The sequence below is a fragment of the Equus asinus genome, chromosome 2, assembly GCF_041296235.1.
Source record: "Equus asinus isolate D_3611 breed Donkey chromosome 2, EquAss-T2T_v2, whole genome shotgun sequence".
NCBI lineage: Eukaryota > Metazoa > Chordata > Mammalia > Perissodactyla > Equidae > Equus > Equus asinus.
Genome location: NC_091791.1, coordinates 12,110,921 through 12,136,513, shown reverse-complemented (window position 1 = coordinate 12,136,513; position 25,593 = coordinate 12,110,921). Strand labels below are relative to the sequence as shown.

At 44.3% G+C, this 25,593-nt stretch overlaps 1 long non-coding RNA gene across 1 annotated transcript; it reads left to right on the top strand.

The window, feature by feature from the left end:
* Positions 1 to 25,593, top strand: LOC139039969 (uncharacterized). The gene is made up of 3 exons (XR_011493507.1): positions 1 to 148; positions 11,186 to 11,231; positions 24,545 to 25,593. It is a non-coding gene; the product is annotated as an uncharacterized lncRNA (long non-coding RNA).

Here is a 25,593-nt window from a genome sequence, read left to right as displayed (position 1 = left end):
AGCTCTTTCTGAACAATGCGTTTGAACCCGTCTCTTTCTGTGCCTCTCTGAGCCACATGTCTGCCTGTGGCAGTCCTTCACCTTTGGTGAGAAGACTAAATTTTCATTTGGGAAAACAAAGAAAAGCCTGAAACTTATAGGCCCTAAGGTGAGCTCCTTCAGTCTTTGTTTCTTGTATCTTTCCAAACTTATAGAAACCCCTTGCTAAATTGCAGCTTAGATTTAAAGAAAATTTTTAAATTAATAGCTAGATTTTATGCTGTGAACTCAGCTATAAATTAACCTACAATTGAATCTACAGTTTGAATAGTCACTCTACACAAAAGCACCAGATAAAATGTTGCCTTAGCTTACATAGTAATTGAAAAGTTGTTGACATTCAAAAAATACTGAAGAATGGCAGTATTTGGTGCTTTATTATTGAATTGCATGTCTACATAAACAGAAATGTGGATTAAGTAGAACTCTCATTTATGAAATGGAAATCAGGTTGACTCTTCACTTGTTTTGTTCCAGTTGGTCTTGACTTGAAGAGATTTGAGAATCAGATTCTACTTAGATGTAGAAAGATACAGCTGACAATGAGAACAAGGCAGATAGTGCGAGCTACCTGCTGGCAGGAATTTCTGTTTTGTTCGATGTTGTATCAGCACTTAGAACCTGACCTGACATATGGTAGATGCTCAATGAGTGTTAGCAGGACAAATGACAAAGTGGATTAATTAACAAATCTGTCATTATTTTTTTAACAGTTGCCTGTTAAAAGGGCATTTGGGTTGTCCCAAGATTTTGCGATTATAACATTGTGAATTGCTTCCTACACTCATTTCCCCGAGAGCTGGAGCATTCAGACCATTGCCGTCTAAGCTTATTTAGTGGATTAATGGGGAAGAGTGGATGAGAAAGGAGAAGAGTTATTTGTGTAGCACAAAATGGTGTTAAAAAGCCTAGTGAAGGCTCAAGAGCCAGAGGACATGCACTTCTTCCACTCGTCTTTTGTGTTTAGCTTGGGGGTGGCCCCTTCCAAGAATCCCCTGCAGCCCCCACCACCTTTCATGCCCTTTGCACCCATAGATCCTTCTCTGGTTGTACATACCACCCCTAAGTGGAGCTCTTGGATTGTTGGCCAGTCTTTTCCATCTAAACAATTGCTCTTCGTGAAGCCAAAGTTTGTGACTTATTGCAAACCACAGGCTTTGGTGCCTGGAAAAGGCACATTGTTTCATTCAAACTGAAGGTTATTAACATGTTTACTATATGCCAGTCACTGTGCTAAGTGTTGGAAGTTGCATAAATGCACACCGTCCCTTCCCTAAGTGACGTGCAGTCTAGATGAGACCTGTTACAGTTGTTAAAAGTTACCTAGTAAAAATTCAGCTTCTGTCAAATATCCAATAAGTGACTGAGAACAGAGACTTGTTCTGGGAAATCATGAAACGTGTATTAAAAGAACACACAAGAACTGGATCAAGAAGAAAAGTTTTAACGACAAATGACAAATGGTATAAAGTGCAATTTACACTGTTTTGCAGCCATGATCCAGATTAAAGACCACCCAAGATGATAATTTACTAAGTAAAACTTAAGGTAATAAGCTTGGTCGTTAGAGATTGTGGCATTGTAAATCAATTTATGCTTCAATTTTACATTTTCCTTTAACCAACTTCAGCTGAAACCAGCGGGATCAACCTCTCTCTCACACGTCTCCGTTTGGCTTCCACAATTCATTCCTGACTGCACTTTGGAACAATTGCGTTGTTACCGAAAGTTCAGTCTCTGAACCCGATGCCAATCCAAATAAGGAGAACAGAACCTTGAGTGGAAAGGAAAGGCTTTACTTTCTTTGCCAGGCAGAGAGAGCAAAGCAACGGCTACTACCTTAAGAATTGTTAGCTCCCCGTTAAGAAACGAGTAGGAGTTTTTATTTGGGGTTTTAGGTAGGGGAGGGGGCCCATGGCCTTCTTGTTCAGCATTTTCCCATCTGCCTGCATTTGGGACTGCCTCCAAGGGGTGGGGAGACAAAGGATTCCGTAGATGGATGTCCTTGGCTGTTTATCTCCATGGTGGATGGCAGACTCTGGGAAGCTTCAGTTTCTTGATGGTTTCTGGACTTAGTTTCTCTGTAAAAGAATTTCAAGGACCTGTGATTAGCCACAACTTTAGTGGGAGCCCAGCCTGAGGCCATCTGGACTTTAACAATTTGTAACTTCTATTTGGTTGTAAAGCTCAGGGAGTCAGAGGTTAAAGAAACAAATATTTACATATGAGTATAACCAAAGAAGCAGGCAGCTGGGAAAGTGTGCTTTTAGCTTTAACCCATTGATGCTGGGTTCACTGTGGGGGAACCAATATCAGGGCTGCTATTAACAGCCCCGCCGAGGGCGATGAGGAAGGTGAAAATGGGCAAAAGGAATGAATTGAGAAATAAATGCTCACACACATTTGAAAATAAAATGTTCAGCAACTGCACAGAATACCTGATATTTAACTTCCCTGGTGAATGCCCCCAAGGAATCCGACAAGCTCTTCTAGATAGTTAGGCCACGTCAGGAATCAGGAAGTTTCTCGTAAAAGCTGAAACAAACCTGGTGTAGTGATAGAGAAGAAAAGAATTTCAGAGAAGGGGGAAGATGGGGGCTTTGAAGTCAGACAAGGAGGTGAGGCTGGCACGGGTAGAAATGAACAACCACTGGGCAGAGCCGATGGTCATCCAGGCAGGGAACTCAGAGGCACCTGCCTCAGTCTGCGTTTCCTGGGAAGGCTGCCTGGAGGAAGAGGCATTTGTTGTATAGAGCTTTCCTCTTATGAGGGAACTGATTCTTGATTTATAAAGCATGCCATGAAAACATTGCTCAGTCAGAGCTCAGTGCCTTCCCACGGAATATTTCACTAGATATGCTTGTTTCAATTGATAATTATGACGGTCATGAAAACGCGCCTCTCCGATCTCCAACGGCGAAGACCATAATTAGCAATGGTCCCGGCTGAAGTCTATCACCTGATTTGTATCATGCTTCCCTCACATTGTCCTTAGCCAATGATTGAGCTTGGTAGGAATTCTAAGGGAGGCCTGTTCCTGGGAGACATAATATTCCTCAACAGGAGACTTCAGCTCCGGGGCTCCCTATTGACCTGGCCAAACATTTCTTAGAACAGTTCCGCAGTCGAAGACTCTTCCTAGCCTGCTGCTTCCTGCCCTCCATCCTCCCCACCGTTGGACCTGCATAGCAAGCTGACGGCTCTTCCAGCTTCCTCAGCTCCATCCCTGTTTTCTCTCATAGGCATCTTTCCCAATAAATCTCTTACACATCTAATCCCATCTTGGTATCTACTTCCCAGAGGACATGAACTAACAGGATAATACACTTTATTAAAATAGTTTTGTTTGCATTTGATTGTGCATAAATGGGAGGTAGTGAGGTAAGGTGGGAAAAGCTTAATTAGGAATTAAGTGTAGTCTGAAGGCCTGAGTTCCCAGCCCCTCCCTGGCTCCTTCCAGCTCGCTGCTCTTGAACAAGATATTTAGCCTTGCTCCCTGGCTAAGCCTCAGTTTCTATATCACAAGCATAGAAATAATAAATTACCTACTTCATAGAGTTGTTGTCAGGATTAAAAGGATCATGAATGCAAGATTTCAGTTCACATAACAGCTATAAATAGGTGCTATTTACTGAGAACTTTCTATGTGCTTTATATTACTTGCTTAATCCTCATTATTTCCATATGAAGTGTGTACTTTTGACCCCAACTACTGATAAGAAAACCAAAGCACAGAGGGGCTAAGAGACAGAGCCGGAATTTGAACCCTGGCTCTTTAACTACACTCCATGTTCTTCCCCAAATAGTATGTGCTCAGGGCATGCTTGCTATGGTTGCATCATTAAATTCTGCAGATTTTTCCACTTTCCACCCCTGTGACCTTGACAAGGGTCCTCATTAGGGAGTTGAAATGAGACAGGGTATGTACAATGCCTGGCACCATGCCTGTGCTCACTGAATTTTAGCTATTATTCTAATTATTTCTATTATTAGCTTTGGATTGTCAATTCCTCTTTCCTTGCAGCACCACAGTGAAGGAGCAGTGGGTAGCATGTCCCTAGCTTTCAGATGGGGTGTCTTCTAAGTGGGAACTGAAATGGACGAGGAAGGAGCTGAGTTATAAATGTTCTTCCAAGATATAAACACTCCTACAGCAGTGAGAAATCAGTTATGATATTTCATTATACCCTTACAAGCCTGCATCCCTTTATAGGAACTTTGTTCTTACTCTTTCCTCTCTGACTCAATCCATTGCCTGTCCAGGGCCATCAATAATAAATGTCCCTGCAGGCGATAAAGGACATTAAAGACAAGTGGTGATGGATCAGAGTGCTGGTGGAGCTCTGGGTGTAGACTGGGTCCAAGGCCACGTGGTCAACCTACAACCAGGCGGGAACTGGGGTCAAGTCCACAGACAGCAGTTGCTGGGGAGCCCACATGAGTGCGTGGCAGCCTCATCTTTGTGTGCTTGTTATAGCACAAACGAATACATGTACTGTGGCCTTGTGTGCCTGGCATCTAGCTATTTTAGGAAGAAAGTACATGCAAAGTCTTTAGCAAGTCCTTTTAGAAAGATACCAGAGAATGCGGTCTACCGAAATGGGATCATATTTCAAAAAAGAGGAAGACATGGGATCCAGGAAGCAGTCTCCAACGCAGGAGAGAGGTGAAGGGAGTCTTGAGGATGCTGATGCAAGGAGATCCCAGGACTATTGCTGGATGCAGAGTACACAGGACCCCCAGTCCAACCTGGAGCACGGCTGACGGCTCTGGGAGAGAGCTTCCTTGGGAAGATGAATGTGAAAGAGTATTGAATGTGTCTGGACTTCTTGGGAGGATGTTTAGACAATTGTCTATGAGTTTGATCTTAAATTAGTGATAAGAACATAGTGTACTATGTAGACTTTTTAAAAATAGAAAGGATAGAGTGTCAACTCCAGGGAAAAAACAAAGCTATGAGTTAGTTATGGTATAAAATCACAATATTGCAAACACTGGATATTGATCCATCCAAACCACAATAAAACTCCATTGGGAGGATAGGAGAGGGAAGGGCACACTTGGGCAGTGGGACTAAAGTCTTATCTTCTCTAATGTAAAGTCAGTAAAAACATGCCCATAGCTGAAAAATCAAAAGACAGCAATTCAACTATGCTCTTTAAAGACATGGAGGCAAAAGTGAAAATTCTCAGCTGAAGTGGCTGCCTTCAGATGAACTAGAAATGGTGGTGGGAGGGGGAGGGTGTAAGGCTTTCTACAACAAATCTCGAAAACAGTTTGACTCTTTACCCTATGTGTTTCCCTTGACGAAAACAAACAAAAAATACAATACAATATAATACAAAACTTCAGCTGAAGAGCCAGCTTTTCAAAAAGGAAAGTCTGACCCCAAAAGTCTGACTACATGCTGTTCTCTGGTGTTCTCTCTCTGTGAGGGACATTAAAAGCTATAAATCTCATCTTGGGTTTTCTGGTTGGTCTCCCTGGTAAGATTTTAAGCTACTTGATCCCAGAGACAATGCCCTATTTGGCTCCGCATGCCCAGCCCCTACACAGGACCTGGCACACAGTTGGTGGTCCATTGATGCTCAGTGAATGCATGTATGAATGAAGGATGTCCAGCCAGAAAGGGGCACAGGGCAGCAGTGAGGCAGAGGAGCAAGGGCTCCGAGCTGCTGGAGGGCATTCCAGAAGGCTTTACAGAGAAAGTGATGTTTATCAAGTGTCCAAGGAGGGGCTGGTGAATGGGCGAGGGAGAAGAGGTGACCCAGGCAGGTGGAGCAGCTGTGCAGAGGCCTGGGGTGTGAGTACACACGTGGATGTGTGTGTGCATGCACACGCTTAGAGAGAGTGGAGTGGTCCAAAATGAGTCTGTGCTGGTGGACTGAGGTGAGCAGAGCTTTGTAGGCCACTTCATGGCTCCTAGAGGCCACTTAGCCTCTTCATGCCTGAAGATCAGGGATTCCCAAAGCTGATTCCTTATCAGAATCACTAGGGGAGCATTTTTGACATACGTATCCCTGGGCCCCACCCCAAGAGATGGTTAGCCACAGCTCGGGGTTCAGACCCTGGAAACTGTGTTTGTCAGAAGACGTTCCCAATGGCAGAGGATGAGCCAGGCTTGGAGACAGGGGGAGTATCCTAGTTCATTTGGGCTGCTGTAACAAATATACCATAGACTGGACGGCTTAAATGACGAACATTTATCTCTCACAGTTCTGGCAGCTAGGAAAGTCCAAGGTCAAGTTATCAAGGTGCTGGCAGATCCCATGTCAGATAAGGGCCTGCTTCTTGGTTTGCAGGTGCCATCTTCTCCTTGTATCCCGCATGACAGAGAGCAGAGAGAGAGGAAGCAAGCTCTCTGGTCTCTTCTTATAAGGGCACTAATCCCGTTCAGGAGGGCTCCACCCATCTCCCAATACCATGACCTTGGGAGTTAGGCTTCTAGATATGAATCTGGGGGGACACACATTCGTCCAGAGGAGGGAGGAAGTTGAACAGGGCCAAATCTGGGCTTTAGAATCAAGAACCACGTTGGAGACCTTTCCTGAAATCCAAAGTTGACATAGTTTAACCAGTTTGAATCAGAACAAGATGAATAACACCTTCGTGCTGATTTAAAATACAAACACTACAAAAGAGTTACTTTGTGGGCCCTTCATCGTTACCAAGACTACCGTGTTATTGCTGAAACGAGGTGACTTAAATATGGAAAATTAAGATTGATTTCAGATGACCTACTTTTGTTATTGGAATTTAATAGGTTCTCTAATTTTCTTTCTTCTGTAAATTAGCAACAGTGAAGTCTTAAGGTAAGCTAGCGTATTTCATATCTAATATGTGACATTGATGTTATTCAAAATATTCAATTTTATTGAGGGAAGATGCTTTAAAAATACCCTAAGGATATGCCATTCCCTGAATATGCATAGTTTGATTCCTATCCTGATGTTGATTTGTTTCAGTCTTATCTTACTTTAAAATCAACCAATATCCCAATATCCACTGAGTTCCTACTCTGTGCGGGGTCTAGATTTGGGAAGCAGGGAGTTTAACTGCTGTAGGGAATAGAAGAAAATCTGAGCCCTGAGCCCTCTTCAAAAGGAGTTTACAATCTGGCTGTGGAGATAAGACTAAAACACATGACAAAATTACTAATGATCCACTCTATCCACTTAGTGCTATATGCTAAGATCAAGTGAGTGGTACAGAGGACACAAGCTATAGGACTTCAGAAGAGGGGGAGAGGGCTGTGGGCTCAGCTAGTCAGGGAAGGCTTCACGGAGGAGGTGTGATATGGACTGGCCTTGAAAGGTGGGTGAGATTTCAACATGAGTCCAGATGGGGGAAGATGTAGACATGTTCAGGAGATAGCGCAAGATCAAAGTCCTACCTTGGGAATCACTGTAGATGAGACTGGGCAAGATGTTTAAGGGGTGCCCATGGAGGACCCTGAATGCCAAGGTTGAAAAGAGCAGGCGGTAGGGAGGGGCTGATGACTTGTGATTGGGTCAGAGGAGTGGCAGATGAATGGAGGCATGTTTAATGGTTTAGGAAAGCATAAGACCAGTTAGGAGGCTGTTGTGACAGGGTAATTCCAGGGGGATGAGATTCTGAGTTAGACCACAGGATCCTGATTGATAAGAAAGAGAGGTGGCTGGAAACCTTGCAATGAATAGGTCAGCAGGCTCTCTAACAAGCTACGATCAACAGAAGGAAGAGACGTGGCAGCCCCACACTGAGGTTTTGAACGGGAGTCATTGGGTGAATGATGGTGTTGCTGGCAGAAGAAGGAAAGTCAGATGGGATGCTGGTTTGGAAGAAACATTTTCATTGCAAGCGTGTTGAGTGTGAGCTGACAGCAGAAGGAAATGCAGACAAGCAGCTGGAGACATGGGACTTTGTCTAGCAGAAAATTTGAGACTGGAGTCTTCCCCAAAGAGGTGAGAGCTGAAGTTGAAGAGTGGAGAAGGTTCTTTCATTCATTCAACATCTATTTGGTCACTACCTACTAGGTGCCAGGCACTTCCGGAGGTGCTGGGGATACGGAGGAGAGCAAAGCAGATACGTCCTTTGTGGAATTTGTATTTCATTGTGGGAAGCTGACCTTAAACCAGCAATTTTACAGAGATCTGGAAGAAGGAAGCTGAAAGAGAGGGATCAAGCGGAGAGTATTTCATTTTTAGGGGGTGGGGAAAGAAAGCAGTATTGTGGAAACCAGGATTCTTCTGAGCTGTAACCCAGAGGAGAGGAGTCCAAGAAAGTAAAAACTCACTGTCATCTGCCCAGGGTCTTTCTGGGACCCTGCTAGTTGTCCCATGTGCTTGTATTTTTAGGCAGCGCTGCGCAATCACAGAGAACACGCAATCACAGAGGCAGCTGCCAGCCTGGCTCTCCCCAGAGTCACTTGTGACCTTAGATTGTGAATTCACTTAGGAAGCTGTGAGACTGATGTCTCCACGTGGGCTGCCTACAAGAGACAAGAAAAAAATCACTGAATAGCAAGCACTCAGTATCAGCCTCATTTATTTGAAGGGAACCAATGATGCAGTTGGAAAATGAATCAATTAATGGTGTTCCCCATATCAGTTCCTCACGGGGTCCAATGATTCCTTCAGAGAAGCTGGGAATGTTTTATGACGAAAGCCGGGCTCATGTTCCCATCAGCTAAATGAGGCCTCTCATCACATGGTTCCTCTTGGATGAAGAGCGAGTAATGTTGATGTGACCGAAACATATGCATCGACTGGTTAATCATGATGGCAGAGAGCTGAGATCCTCGTCTGAATTTCGCATGAAACTAGAACAGTGATAGGAACTGGTGGTGGATTGCAGCTCTCCCCTTAGCACAGCGGGCCGTCAGCAGGCGCGTGGGGCACGCTCTGCAGTACAAGAAGAGGTATTCTCAGGGACTTCGGAGTCCCCTCTGCCTCTCTGCAGCCTGTGTGTCAGAATCCCGCACACTCTCTCATGGGGCACTTGGCCCACAGTAACACAATGATTTCTTTACTTGCCTGGCTTCCCTCCTGGTCTTGGTATTCTTGAGGTCAGGGACTGTGTGTTATCAAACCCCACATCTTCACTACTTAGTAGAGTACCTGGCACAGAGCGCAGGTGCTCACCAGATGTCTGGAGGATGTACGAGCCCCGCTGGATGCCTTGCATGGGTGAGAGGAGGGGTGTGGAGGCAGCTACGGGTCCTGTTGAGTAGTCAGACCTACCAAAGGGATCCTGGAGAGTAAGGGACCAGTACTTCTCAGCCCACCGGGAGGAGCAGATGAGAAAGAATGTGCACATGTAGAGGGAAATCTCAAATGCTGTGCAGCCTTGGGATAGCTCAGCTTCTAAAGTCCTGCTGGGGAAGGAGTAGAGAGTCCGGGAAGTGAATGGGCTCAGCCGTGCGTGGAGACTGCTGAGTGTATCAGGACCAAGCAGCGTGCACAGCCCAGGGACACTAGGGATGGCCCAGGAGACTCCAGGTCTCTCTATAACTTTCCTCTTATTTATTACTCAAATGCCCTCTGCCTTCCACAATGCTAAAATAGCCTTGCCTAAGCTGTGTGCTTGCCTCCCCCTACCCTTAGGTCAGGCTCCTGAGTTGCAGGAGATCAGTGAGACTGGAGACCCTGGTGAGAAGCAGCAGCTGTGGGGGCCATGTGAATGGAAGGAGCAGGCCATTTTTGGCAGTAGAGCTAGAGAAGCTGGAGAAGACTAAAAGGACAATAGGGGAGAGGGCTGGGGGCTGGGGCGAAGGTCTGCCTCGGGCTTGAGAGCAGGGACGCCACACAGGAGACCCAGAGGACTGAGGCAAAGCACAACGTTTCATGTCAGGGATTTAGCAGAAAAGAACAAACAGAACCAAATGCCCTCTTCCCAAAGATATCTTCCCTTCTGTGCCTTGGGCTCAGCAAAGAATCAGCCGAATTTGCTGGGCCTTCTGCATTCACTTTGAGGCACTCCACATCTCTCATTAAATAATGTAGTATGTTGATGTATTCACTGTTGTGCGTAAGAAGGCAAAGATGTGGATGCTGTAGATTTTAGAAGGTTATTATAAAGGTTGATATTTAAAAACAAAACGAAGGATTCCTATGTAACAGTATAGTGATGTATAGTTTGCATTCTTTGCTTCCAAGTATTAGAAACCAATTTAATTTAACACAAAAGCAGGTATGGGGTAGGAGTTCATTTCCATTGGAAGAAAGGAACTGAAGGACAGTGGGACAAACAGCCTTGAGAAGGACAAAGCCCATGGCCCAGCTCCAGGGCTCTGGGATCAGGAACTCAGGAGCTCTCTTTTGAGGGTGCTGCCCACAGAAGGACAGCTTCAGTTGGCTTCCTGTTTGTATAATTTTGCCGCCAAGATAGGACAGAGAGCTGGTAGCCTGGCTCAGATTATGTGTCCCTTTCTTAGTCATTGACATCATCCAGGGAAGAGGTCACTGTGATTGGCAGTGCCCCAGCCCACATCAGAGGACTGTTCTCCCAGGGAGAGCTGCGGGAAGAGTGAGGGGATGTCGGGAGGAAGCTACAGTCTTGGAGGCCTGGGTATGAAACCCAGATCTGCATCAGGTCTCAGGCTGGCCATCCCTACGATGGGAACGCTAACCGTCCAGAGGTTCTATGTGAAGATTATGTGGAAATAGTGCCTGTGAAATGTCTGTTACCGCTCCTGGCATGAAAAGTACCCCAAAATGGTAGGTTTTAATCATAAGATAAAAATTGCCATAAACTTCAATTTGATCGAACTCTCCATTCCATGAGATTTCTGGCAAATTGGGCTTTAGCTTTTTAACTTGTTTTAATTCCTAAAATTTAATTGTAGCTTCCAAATCACACCAGGGATCACAAATAGACCATTTTAAGATTCTTTGAAGTCAAAATGTTTAAGCTGGTGAAAAGATAAATTATCCTCATAGTCTAGTTGTTGTTAAGTGATTTACACAAAAAGCTTAGTCTGGGGGTCCGGCCACTCCTGGACCCCAGCCTCCAGGTGTGGCTCTTCCATTCTTCTGCTGGTGACTTCGAGCAAATCACATCCCCTCCAAGGGGGTCAGTTTCTTCATCTGTAAGAAGGGGTTTGGATGCTGAGGGGTCTGGACTGGCTGGCCTCAAATAACGATGAATGTCTCTATGCCACTTTCAGGATGAAGAGTTCTTGGAGGTCGAGCATGACATTTGATTCTTCAAGGGTAAGACTCAATCACTGCGTAAACTTTATATAACCTTGACAACCCACCACTCATCAATGAGAAACAGCTGGCATCTTGCATGCGGATTAGTGCCATTCTTCTTCATAAATCTGCATACACGACAGCCTCTCTCAGTCCCATGGAAAAGAACTGAGGCAGGAAGAAGCCGAGCGTGACTCGGCCCCGGAGAAATCTGTCTGAAGTAATTAGCTTTCTGTGCATACCCTCATCAGGAAACGAGGCAAAGCTCTTCACCTTCCCCTCGTAAAAAGTCATAATAGGCTCATTCACAACTGGATCTGTTTCATTTTCCAGCGTGGAGGGCATGTAGCATCTAACTTCCTGTTCTCTGTCAGAATTAAGTTTACCCTTGTAGTTTTGCATGTTCTCAACTTGATTTAATTGTGCTGGTGAACGGTAGTGTGAATTTGCCCTTGGAGACTAGCAATACATAATTCACACAGCTCGTGGAATGCCCTGGTGGGATAGACTTCCTCCTTAGGGATCCTTGACACCCGAAAGCTTCATCCAATTTCTTACCATTATTGTTTGCAGACATTTCCTGCTCCCCTCCTTAGGGTCATAGATTTGGGGGCTGCACGGGATCTTAGAGATAATCCACTCCTTTATTAATGCAAGTTAATTGAATTCCAGAGGTTGAGTGAATTACTCAAGGTCGCAGGGCTCAGAATTCAGGTTTCCTGACACCCCTCCAGAGCCCTTTATACTTCACAGGTCTGCCAAGAAGGAAGATTGCAGGAGGTTCTTTTATTACCTCGGGTGTCATTTTGTGAGCAGTGACAAAGAGCCAGAGAGGAGTGGACAGAGAAGGGAAGGGGTGGGAGAGAGGGAGGGCAGCATTATAAAGTGAGATGCGGGTTATAAATTACAATAGGGAAGTCAACAATATATTATGAAGGCTCTTTGTAAAACCCTTGCCCAAAACAGCAGTGTGGGGTGAAGATGATTTCAGCCACAGCTTTCTTGAATTTCTGCAAAATGCATTTTCTATCTGCCTCTGAATCCCTGCCAGACATTTCTAGGCCCCTGTGTTTAGAACTAGATAGCAAGGCGCTAGGTTGAACATCCTAACAGAGAGGTGTTCTGCCTCTCCTGGGCTGGCGTGTGGGTTTGTCACACAGCCTGGAAGGACCACCACAGCCAACCTCTGATCTAGCCCTTTAAGGAAGGGGGATAGAAGAGGGCTGGCCTGTCTCCACCGGGTCCTGCCCGTGGGCCCCAGCCCAATGGGGACTACTTTTGAGAGGGAGAGCGAAGGAAGAAAACAAAGCCAAGTCCTCCTTCTGTTCCCCAGAACTGTGGGGCTTTGCACACTTCAAGGGTCCTGATGGAGCGCCAATAGCTTCCCAGCCGTAGGAATCTCGCCGCCCAGGCAAGATCTGGTTCCCTTTCCTTCTCCTCATTTAGGGATTTAGTTTAGGGATCCTGGGCACCTGAAATCAAATTGACACCACTGGTTATTATGCATTCTTTTGCAGTGACTACCTCTGGTTTGTTCTACAGCATCGAATATTAGCATGCTGTGAAATTTCAAAGGTTTTGAGTCTATAAAGAACACACCGCTGACAACCAGACCAGATGGGCTCATTTGCACCACAGGGATGTCATCTGTAGCCAACCCCCCATCCCTCAGATGGTGCCCCAAACATCCCCCAACTCAAAAAAATAAATAAATAAAATGGCCTTCACCTCTCCCCTGCCGCAGAGAAGGCGCTTCTGGGCTGCTGTCCTTGAGCCACCCAAGGCAGAGAGAGAGTTTGGGGTGAGCTCCAGGACAAAACTGTAGTAAGAGGATTCAGGATCTCTCCACCTGCCCTCAGCCAATGGTTTACTTTTCCCCCAATGACTCCCCATACAAATAGAAGTTCTTACAGCAAAGGACTGCCTGGTGTTGGGAGCTGCACAGCCCCATAGTTTTCTTTGGTCATCCTGGCCGTGAAAGGTGGCCCCAAAATTTGCTTTGGTCATCCTGGATCTCTAAGCCAACCATGGAAGGTTGGAGGGAGGAGGAGGGAAGGCAAATGAGAGTGCTGCTTGGGTGGTGGGACTCCTTAGCCAGTGAAGGGTTTGGAAATTTGAGAACTCTGATCATCTCCTGCTGGCTTAGGGGCAGCAGAGAATTTCTCTCTGGGGTCAGGCACTGGAAGCCATCCTTCGTGAGCTGCTTGTGGTCACTGGCTGTCTGTTCAGCACAATGTGGCTCTTTTTCCTGGGGGCTTTCTCTCTCTTAGGGGCTGCAGAGGAGCCCAGGCTTACAGAAGGAGCCAATTACTTTTACTTTTTGCAAAATATAAACTTTTACAACCCATACAAATGCTTACATACTTAAAACATTCAAGAAACACTTGTAATCAAACTCTTTATACTTGAATACGCGATTCCTACTAGTACACAGTTTGAAACCTCACTTTAAATAAAACAATTTGTTTATAATGATCAAGCCTGCTAATGGGAAGGTGGGCAACACAGCCAGGGGAGGCCCAGCCAGCCCTGCGAGGAGATTTCCATTACTGACACCATGGAGACAAGAATCGTCTACACAGAGGGGGCTGTTTTCTTCTTCCCATCCCTCCTGACCACAGCCCCGGGCACTCCATGGCCCACTCCTGGGCCGGCACGGCCTGATGGAGAGGCATCGGAGTCTGGAGTCCCGTAGACTGGAGGTGAATCTACTCACTGTCTGTGTAACCTTGGGCGGGTCACTGACTCTTCCTGAACTTCAGTTTCCTCCTTTACAAAGTAGGAGCGATATATGTGCTTTGCAGCATTGGGGGTGAAATGAGATGAAGGGTATTCTGTCAGGCAAAGAGACCAAGTTTGATGATCCGCATGTCTTATTGAAATTTAGTAAGCAGGATTGGCAAACTTCTTCTGTAAAGGGCCAGACAGCAAACATTTTAGACTTTGCAGACCATGTCATCTGTATCACGGCTACTCAACTCAGCCTTGAAGGGGAAGTAGACACTAGTCAAACTGTACTCTGTGGCCGGGTTTCCCTGGGCTCTCAGCACGAAATATGGCTTTGGGGTGATGGGGACGTAAGACTTCTTCCTGACACAATCATCAGATGCTCATCCTAAGTGTATTTAACGGAATAGTGTTTGTTCTGTAAAAGTTTAAAAGCTATAAAACAAAAACAAAACAGTTTTTCTCCTCTTAGCACACTCTTCAATACCTTGGCTCTTTCTAGTCTAAACAAGACAGAGGAAGTGTCCCATATGATGAGGGCGTCAGATAAGTCCAACTCCCACCAAGGAGGATGCTCATGCTGTGTGCATGAGAGGTACAGCAGCCCTGGGCACCTGGGAGCCATGAGGAAATCAGCAAATATGTGCACAACTGGGTTGTTTGCATCAGGGTTTCCCGTGTTTGTTATAGAGAAGATGTTTTCAGCAAAGTAAACAAGGACACATTAGTTCAAAAAATGTTACTCTATTATTCTGTATTCTCAAATTTTCTAAGATAAGCATGTTATAATCAGAAATAGAAACAAGCATTATTTTAAAATCAAGATCCTTGATTTCATACCTATATCTATTATGAGCTGTAACGTTTCCCATCTTTTATTGCCCAAATGAGAAAAACCAACAGGGTTACTTAAAAATCATTAGCATCATTACCTTTTACTTGACAATAGAAGATGTAATAAGAGCAAATCCTTCCTGAGTTGGGACTAGTTCGTCCATTATTCATTCAGTCAATAATTATTGCGTGCCTGCTGTGTGCCAGACACTGGACTAGATGCTGTAGCAGTGAACAGGATCACCAGGCCCCACCCACAAAGAGCTTATGTCTCTTGGAGAGGCAGACACTAAACGTAATTACACAATGATTATTTTTTTAATGAAAAAAATTTTAATTCATTGCCATATAATTGACATGCAATAAATTGCACATATTTAAAGTGTTGATCTGATTAAATTTTACACACATATACACTTGTGACACCATCACCACAGTCAAGACAGTGAACATATCCATCACCTCCAAAGGTTTCCTCTTGTCCCTTTATAATCCATCCCGCCTGCCTCTCCTCTTGTCCCCATCCCCAAGCAACCGCTAATCCACTTTTTGTCACCATAGATTAGTTTGCATTTTCTAGGACTTCATAGAAATGTTATCAAACAGTAGTACTCTTTCTTGTCCAGGTTATTTCACTCAGTAAAATTATTTTGAGCTTCATCAATGCTTTTGAATATATCAATAATTCATTCCTTTTTATTACTGAGTAGTATTCCATTGTGTGGACATACTACAATTTGTTTATTGTTTCACCTTTGCAGGCATTTGGATTGTCTCCAGTTTTGAGCTATTCCTAATAAAGCTGCTATGAATATTCATGCACAAATCTTTGTATAGAGATATGCTTTCGTTTCTCTTGGGTGAATACCTGAAGTGGAATAGTTGTATCACACGATAGGTATATGGTTAACTTTTTAAGATATGGTCTGTTTTTCAAAGTAGTTGTACTCTTTCTACACCCCCACCAGCTGTACGTGAGAGTTCTGGTTCCTCCACATCCTTGTCAACACTTGGTATGGTCAGTTTTTAAAGTTTTAGCCATTTTAATATATGTGTCATGGTTTCTGATTGTGGTTTCAACTTGCATTTCCCTAATGACTAATAAATACAATGCTGATTTAATTGTGGTTGTGAGAGACTTGAGGGAAAAACTCAAGTGGTATAAGGTTGTGTGCTTGAGGAACAAACCAAAAGTTACCACTGGATAACTTTTCTCTGCAATACTCATTATCATCAGTTCCCAGAGTCCCTCACATGTCTTTCCAGTGGGTTTAGTCTTTGGACGAATTTCACAGTTAGTCGGGAATAATTTGACATTTGGCTACTCTCTTTTATACAATCTATGATCTCCATTTGGACGTGGATAAGCCTGAATATTTCTCTAAACTGAGCCGTTTCCAGCTTAGTGAGTTTGTGGGTGTTTGGTAAATGACCAAGTTTTCCTGTCCCCAACCCTGCCTCTCATTTTCCACTTGTTTCAAACTTTCCCAAGGAAGGAATGCTCAGAGTCTTTTTCTTAAGCCTGCACAAGGACCAGGGTGAAATCTTGCCATTGTGTCATAATGTTGATAACATAACAGGATCACTGGCTCAAAGAGATAGCTGAAGGCTAGTGAGGAATATAAAATTTGAGTCATAACTCAGGAAAAGACAAGAAGGGACAGAGAGATGGCTTATCCTGCCGGGTGCCTGCCTCACAAAGTGGCTCTGCTCCCCTGCGGTGCGGGACCGAGCCTGCTTATAAGCGGGAGCAGGGTGTGATGGTTCGTTCTGTGAGCTGGAAAGACAAGGAGCCAGATTGCTTAGGATCCAGGGTCTTCCCTTGCTCCTGAAGTGAGTTTCCTGTAGCTCCGTAAGAAGAAGGAAGGAAAAATACAAACGGCCATATAGCAGAAAGCTGACCCTTCACTAGTTTCTGCCTCATCTTTACAGTCTCTTATTCCTTGGTCAAAATGAAAATCCCACTTCCCATTTTTTCAGATATTTACAATATCTTCCTACTTGTGGTCAAATGAAAATTTAAAAGAAAGAGAAACAAGAACAAAAACGAAAATAAGTCCCTTGAGGATGTTTGCAGGAAGAGTGAAGACATTGAGTGTTCCCAAGTGCCATTCCCAGCTGCCTCTTGGCAATAAAAAAAGGGCTTCAGCACCTGGGAACTCAAAGCCCTTGTTTGTAGAGTTTCCATTCCTAGCCTTTCCTCTGTACCAAGCAGTTTAGCTCTTGACAATGCATCACTTTGTGCCTTCTCTGCTCTCCCTAGCCAAACTCCCCTGTCTCTCGTACCCCCAGAATATCCAGGACAGCCCTGTGTTTATTGGCTTTCTAGGTTTAGAATCCTTTTTCCCTGATCTAACATTGCAACTTCTTTCTTATGCATAAGAATATTCTACTACAAGTATTTATTTTTAAAGTTATAAATCGAAATTGATTTTATTTGGAAATTGCTGATGAATTTTGCAAAATGACTTGAGATAACATGGCATCTGGGGATGAGACCAGTTTCTCCTGGAGACAGGAGTAGGTTGGCCCAGTTTGGGCTTGGTTGGGGTTCATCACTGGTCTCACTGACTGTGGCCAGGGAGGAACGGGGAGATGTGACACAAACTTGACCGCAGGGCTCACCTTAGTGAGTCCTTGAAGAACGGGGAAGAAAAAATAGTGGACCCCAAAACATGGCTTCTATATGCAGAGAAAGTCAAACGTCCCCCAGATTCTCAGGAAGCTAACGGGGCAGGCCCTCCACTCCCTCTTTTGGTTTTATCTGAAAATCAGCTTTGTTATACATAAGACAATTTATTTCCCTAACTTCTCCCCCAGTTCTTTATTTGTGATGTTTTAGGGGTTTTTGGTGGTCTCCACTTTCCAAATAAGACTACTTCACCTACCAAATTGAAACCAACGCTAGCCTAGGATTGCAACTTGTGCTGCTGGCATTATCCTGGTTGCCATAAACATTTATTGAGTGACATGTAAAAATTCCATGAAAATATCTCAGTGCTAAGCACCTATGAACATCATCTCTTTTAATTCTCACATGCCCTATGAGATAGATACTGTCATTATCCCAATATCATGGATGGGGTTTAGTTACTTGCCCAAATCAGACAATGGTAAGAGGCAGAACAAAACTTCTACCCCAAATTCATCTAGCACCAAAATATAGGCTTTGAAGCACCGTGCTGTGGCACCTCTCATGGCTTTCTGATGATTTCTTTATGGATCTCTTGCATCCTAATAAGCCAGATGTCTTTCTTTGTTTGGCTGTGACAATTGTTTGCAGCAAATTTATCACACGTGGCTTCAATGGACTTTTCTAGTTCTTTCTCCTCTGCCTTAAGCATTGTTTGTCTCTGGACCATCATCCTACTCCTAGAAAGCTTTTGCAAATCATGTGACAGTCCTTGCCCAATGTCCAAAGGAAACAAAAATAAGAGAATATACCCCAGACTGCTCTCTAACACTCTGATAATAACCTGTGGCAGGAAACACGGACTCTAAGTGGACCCCATCGCAAGCAATTCTCTGGTGCAACCAACTCAGAAAATTAGATTATACTGTCCTCGCTATGCAGTAATCTTTTTAAAAAAATTTTAATATCAAGTGGAAAGGTTTCATTTCTATCTTGATTTGTGTTGCAAGTGGCTTTATTTGATTATTTGCCATCATCTTTATTGACATAGCTTTAAAAGTTTTAGTGTCATTTTGGGGACATGGTTTGGAATTTGATATAATACAACTTTCTCTGTCCAAAGAGAAACTGCAATTATTCGGATGTGTTAATGTATCTCCCGTCATTTTATACTACTAGGACTATTCATGAGTAAGCTATCAATATCCAGACAGGATACGTTAAATTCTGCTCAGGAGAAAGCTGTGCAAGGGTCAAACAGACAATTAAGATCTTGTCTGTTCTTAAAAAGGATGGTGTTTACTTCCCCACCACAAGAAAGACTCCAGATGGAAACCGAAATTTACAAAAGATGAAACGGCTCCCTGGTTCATTTTTTCAAGGCTGAAGTTTAGCTCTCATTAAGTCTTAAAATGTTCGGAAGATGCTTGTTCAGATCTCTCAAAGATTTATGATCCTACAGCTAATGTCTGACTTCCTCTCCCCCAAATCTGGGAGAAGTGAGTGTATATTTTCTCTGCTGAAGCATTTACAATGGGTAATTGCTTTCACGCCAGGCATTTTTATGAAATCAAATAATAAACAGGGTCTTAAATTCTTTGTTTCCCTCAAGTTTCATGAGCTTAAGAGAATTTCTGTTGAGAATTTTATTCCTTATGCTGCAACTTTAATAACTCCATTAAAGCTCTTGCTTTTTTTCCCTGATGCCCAGCTGTGTATATTTGGGTGTGGAATGTAATTTTCTCTGGCCATAACTAAGAAGAAGCTTCTTAAAATGTTTAATTTCTTCTAAAATGTGAAACACAAACAAGTTTCTTCGCGGAAAAGAATGGTCATGTATTGACTAACTTGGGGGTCTGTAGACTTTTTCCATGAAGGGTTAGATGATAAATATTTTGGGCTTTGCGGGCCACACAGTCTCTGTGGCATCAAATTTACCCATATAGTGTGGAAGCAGCCAAAGACAATACTAACCAAGTGAGGATGGGTGTATTCCAATAAAACTGCATTTATGGACGTTGAAATTTGAATTTTTGTATAATTTTTACATGTCATAAAATATTATTACTATTTTGCTTTTTCCCCAACCCTTTGAAAATGTAGAAACCATTATTTGTCATTGGGCCATACGAAAAACTGGGAGAAGGCCAGATTCGGCCAAGGGCAGTAGTTTACTGACTACTGACTATAGAAGAGAAAAATATTTAGAAATATTGAAAACAAGGACTTTTGCAAGTTTTAGGGGAAACGATAGCTTACATTTAATCATGTCCCAAGCAAGGCCTCAAAAGTCTTGACCATAAGCAGTTCTTGAAAGTTCTCTCTGAGGATCACTGAAAACTGAGGAGGAGCTGACTCAAGGTTGCTGGTGTTTCTGTTCTGCAGAAACACTAAGTATTTCTTGATCTGTGAAATGCAGAGATTTAATATTTCTCAAAGGATTCCTGGGAAAAAGTGTAAGCTCCTTCCCAGCAAGGCGTTATCCTTCTCATGAGCACAGCTCAGCTCAGTGAGAAAAGGTCAGTGAGTGAAAGTGCTCAGATCTCCTTAGAAACACACTGTAAAATATGGTGGCTGCCAGCTCCTGTGTCCATTTAAATTTAGATTTAAGTTAATTAAGTGAAGTTTAAGATTCAGTTCCTCATTTGCATGGGCCACATTCAAGTGCTCCGTGACCGCATGTATTGGATAATGTGGATGTAGATTTCCATCATCATAGAAAGTTCTCTTGGACAGAGCTTCTCAGAACATAGGAACACTTTTCTTCCCTCTACTGTCGCAGGTAAGCAACTTCATCATGAAAGTGTGAGTTCTGTAATCTATCCATCCTTTGGAAATATTCTAAAATACGATTAAGAAGATGGTCACACTCTAAGATGGGAGCAGCATTGTGGGACAGTCATTGAATCGTTTGGAATCCTCACATAAAAACAGATAAAAGAAACTAAATACTAAGCCACAGACTGATGGGTCAGATTTACAAAAACACTAGGTGATAAGGCATCCTCCCCAAACCCCGTAATACAAGTGCGTGAGGACAAACGTCCAACAGCTGTAAGAACTGTGTGTGTGGAAGGAGGTGGAAGGGGTCATGTCACAAGGATTCATCAGCCAAATGGGATAGGCTCTCACGTGCCGTTGATGGCACAGTTGTTTTCAATAATCATAATAACTGCAATGAATTAAAACCCCTCAAATATATTTTATGTCCTTGTTGTTTGTAATAATAGTTTTTAAAAAAACCCAATATTCAACTTCATGGACTTTCATTATCCTGAAAATTGGTAAATAAAGGGAATGGTTTTAACAAGTCCTCCCGGTGATTCTGAGGCAAGCTCTAGTTTGAAACCACTAGGCTACGCCCAACAGCCTTGTCCTCCAATGTGTCAAAGACACACACCTGTGAGGGAATGACAGCGTGTGGAGCGACCATGCTGTTGGATTGAATTCACCTGTCCAGAGAGGCCTTCTGGCCTGCCCTCCCAGGACAGTGAGTTCCAGAGGGAGAGCAAATGCAGGTATGGGCTATTTTTCAAGTTATGGCTGTCTGGTAGGTCCTCTCTGCCCTGTAGTGTGATGTAAGGAGGTGATGAGTATTGCTTTAGAGCAGGCAGATTTTCAACTCGAAGCTGGTTCCATTACTGAACCTTAATGAATCTTAATGGTAACATTTCTGAAGTCTGTATGTAGATTTAATACGCAGAAACTATCCTTTCAGAAAAACTAAACAACAACAACGAACCGTGAATCTGTGCTCATTTGAGTTCTTAGAACACGGCCATCTCTGAGCCCCCTAGGTGGTAACACAGCGGAAGCTCAGGCCTCACGGGCTTAGGGTCTTAACCAAGAAAGCCGTTTCTTCCTTATTTGTAAATGCTGGGGCAGGTTTTATGCAACCTTCATCTGAGCAGGGTGTAGTGGAAAAGTCTGAAAATTGCCATTTTTCTTTCAAAGTTCCTTTTGGAAGACCTGGCTCAAAAACCAAGCAGCTTCATTCTATTTGACTATTTGCAAAGGGAGATATTTGAAACATGATGCCAGGGAAGGAATGTAATTGTGCCCCTGGGTTTGCCTTGGCTCCCTGTAGTGATCCAGTAGAGAGGACTGGATGTGCTCTGTGGACCATGCGCTGGGAAGGCCTGGGCCTCGTGCTGTCTCTCCAGGACTGGGAGAGATTTGCCTTGATCCCTCAGGAGTCAGGAACTCTTCTGGGTCACAGCTCTCCTGCCCCAGCCTTAGCCTGAGCCTGAGCACACCTGTACTGCAGGGCTCCTAAGCTCCAATTGGTGCCAGTGACTACTTCAAAGCATCTATAAGCCATGGGATGCCCATTCCAGAAACGATCGTGAAAGAAATCAGGGAGAAAAATGACTTTCTTCAAAACCATCTACACCTTTGTTTTCTGGTTCCTGAGATCAGCGGCATTCATTACACCAACGCATACTTCCCAAGTACCTGGAGTATAGGATTGCACCCGGGTCTGTGGATACGAAGATGGACAGAGATGACCCCCGGCCTCAGGGATCGTGCAGTCCACTGGGTAGACAGACACTAAAACAAGAACACTGCAGTGTGATCCTTGCTTAGTGGTGGCATGTGCCTTAGTTCAGAAAGAATGCAGGATAAGGTCCCTCCTAGGGCGAACCAGGAAGGCGTCACAAAGAAACCAGACTTTGAGCTGAGGTGTGAAGGACAAGGAATGTTTCAGGCGGGCAGACAGGTAGTAGCAAGGGTGCTTGAGATAGAGGGATCAACCTTGGCAAAGGTCTGGAGCTGCATCTAATCCTTGGGTTCAATATGTTCAGATATCCACGGCAGGGTGAGGGGCAGCAACAACTACGGACAGGAAGGTCCTGTAGCTGAGTTAGAGTGAAGTTTTAATCAGCATGCAAGGGGCGAGGCTTTGTGGAATCCCGAGCCAGGGAAGAACGTGAAAATAATAGTTATTCTCAGCATTGTTGTTACTATTTCCTCCACACACATCACGTGCTAAGCACTGTGTTACGCAATTCACTTAAATCTTACAATAACTCTGTTAAAGGAATGTTAATCTCCTTCTTCTACATGTGAGGAAATAAATTCAGAGAAGGTAAGCAGCCGGCCTACAGTCAGTATTTACTAAGAAGCAACTAAAGGCTCCCTCCAAAGGCTGAGCTCGTAAACCCTTCGGAAGCTGGGAGAATAGATGGAGGTGTGGAGACCAGAGAGCTGGGCCAACCGCCACAGAGGGCGGCCGTGGCAGAACTGAGTTAGAACTAAAGATGCATGAATGTAGAATTTTTCGATAGAAATTATGTCCTGTTAAGCTACGCAGAAATTTCATCCACAGCACTCCTTCCTTCAAGCTACCATACGCCCCGCACTGCGCCAGGTGCTGGAGACCCAGGGGGAGCAGACAGCCACGGTGGCCCCAGCCTTCCCCGGAGCTTATGTTTTATGGGGGACTCAATCGTTAATCAAGGACTCACACGAATAAGGTTTATATTAATAACCATGACTTGCGCTTTGAAGTCAAGTCTTTCCGAGCTTTGAGACCATGAAATGGGGGTAGGGTGGTCCAGTCTAGAGTGGGAGGACTGAGAAAGCCTCCCTAAGATAAGGGCTGAAGAGTGGGCTGTGGAGGAAAGGTGGCCTGGTCAGGTGGGGAGGGGAGGATGCTCCCCGCAGATGGAACCGCATGTGCCAGTGTCCTGTGGTGAGAGGGGCGACGGTAAATGAGAAACAGAAAGAAGGCCCATGTAGCTGGAAAATGAGCAGAGAGAAAAGGAGGGGAGTGGGATGGGAGAGGAGGCTGGAAGGTGGGTGGGGGCTATTCCATGAGGGTCTTGTAACCATGTAAGGATCTGGGCCTTCGGATAAAAGCACTGAGTCTCAACCTTGGTGCACATCTGCATCACCTGGCCAGCTTTAAAAATGCTGAGTCTGGGGGCTGGCCCTGTGGCATAATGGTTGCGATTGGCATGCTCCACTTCGGTGGCCCAGGTCTGCAGGTTCAGATCCCGGGCATGGACCTACACTGCTCATCAGCCATGCTGTGGTGGCAACCATGCACAAAATAGAGGAAGGTTGGCACAGATGTTAGCTCAGGGTGAATCTTCCTCAGCAAAAAAAAAAAAAAAAAATGCTGGGTCCTGAGCCCTGCCCCCAGAGGCTCTGATTTTAATTGGTCTGGGGTACTACCTGGAAATCAGGATTTTAAACGTGCTCAGGTGATTCTAATGTGAAGATAAACTTGTGAAGCACTGGATTAAAATGTTTTAAGTGCACGTATATCACTCGATTTCCATTTTGAAAAGATCAGTCTGGCTGTCGTGTAGAGAACAGATGGGCCAGGCAGGGGGGATGAGGGGGCCCTGGTGGGGAGGCTAGAGCAGCGTCCTTGCAGCCCATTAACCAGGTTCTTTGAGAGCCTTCCTTTGTCTCCCGGGGCAGTCAGTAATTAGTCTGTAGTTATTGGAAAGTTGGGAAGCGTACTTTTCCTTCTGTCTTTCTTCTTTTTCTCCTTTTATTTTAAAAATGTTAAGTCCAATCTGTTTCCTTAAAACTTAAAAAATTGGTCTAATTTCTGCTCCTTGGGACAAGGCAGAATAAGCCTCGCTCCTCTTTTATGCGACAGATGATGATGATGGTGCCCTCAAGCCGCCTCTTTCTGCACTGGATGCTTGAAAATAGAAACCATGCCGTCGGTTCTAGATCTTTCCACCAAGTATGTTCTCGTTTGTCACCAACACGTCCTCTTAAAATTTGCAACTTTCTTGTTACATAATGGTTTCTTTCTCGATTTTATTTTAATAAGCCATTTCCATTGCTAAGGAAAAATGCCAAATTCTTTTGTCAAGGACGAAGCTTTGATTTTAAAAAATTACCCATTTGTTTTCTATAACAACTGATATTTAAAATGATATATGTAAAAAGGCACTTAAAGTTTTACTCTTGGCCTTGGAAAGGGCTGAAGTCAGAATTTGAGATTCTAACTTTCCTATTTGTTCTGTATGCTTAATTAACATAATTCCCTTTTGGCAAGAAAGTAGAAGCTGCAGAGAATTTTCCCCTTCATTTTTCTCAAACATTAAAAATGTTTCCATTGGAGAATTTGACTCATCGCAAAAACAATCTCTTTTCTGTCTCTCTTTTTAAGCGTGGAAAAGGAACGCTAACGGGCATCGCCAGCATTTCGTGAGTGGTTACTGCAGCTGGCCTGGAGCTCCTCGGTTTGCACATGTTAGTCATCTCAGTGAATCCCTGTCACACCTCAGGAGAGAGCCACCATTGGTTATCTCCACTCTATCTGTGAAGAAGGAGTCTGCCCGAGATCACCCCCACCACCAGTGCGCCGGGGCATCTGTCTGCGGCACAGCACAGCATCCCTCTCCTGCCCTCCAGATGTCCTTGACTCCCACCTTCAAAAGCAAGTTGACATCCTCATTCAAGAGCAAGGGCCAGCTTGGGTCCATATTCCTTCTGGAAACTTCCACAGATGACCCAGCTTGCATGGCCGCACTTCTCTGAATGTCATACACCTGTCTACTCCAGAGGAGGCAACTCTAATGGGATCTATGACATCCATCATCATGGACAGTTGTTAACCACTGAATTATTATTTAACTCCTTGTCTCTGTGACGCTTTTTTCTCCACCCAGGCTGTTTCTTGGGGAGACTGTGTATTATGAGTCTTTGTTTTCCTGTAGCCCCCAGCACATGTCTCTCTCCATATGTGAGACAATCAATGTTACTTGAATAAATGAATAAGAGAATGAATGATGAACAGCTGGTTCTTCCAGAAAATATGACATATAAACCTTGGGAAAATGCCCTGAAAGGTTAACTGTATAGGCTCAAGAGTTGCATACTTCTGGGCTCAATTTCAGCTCTGCCACTTGCCAGCCGTGTGCCCTGGGCAACATCAGTCACCTCATGTGTAAAACATGGATACTAATATAATACCCAGCTCAGACGATTGTCGTATGACATGAAATAATATATGTAAATCCTTTAACCCAGTTCCTCGCCTACAGGCACATTCACATACATGGTGGCTGTCATTGTCACCAAATGTCTGAATCACGCTTTATTATTTCTCAAGAGCTCCTGGACACGATCTCATGCTGTCACTGACAGATGTTTACTGAACGCTAGAATGTGCAGGCACCAAGCACAGCGCAGGTGCACAGGGTGGACACACAGGCA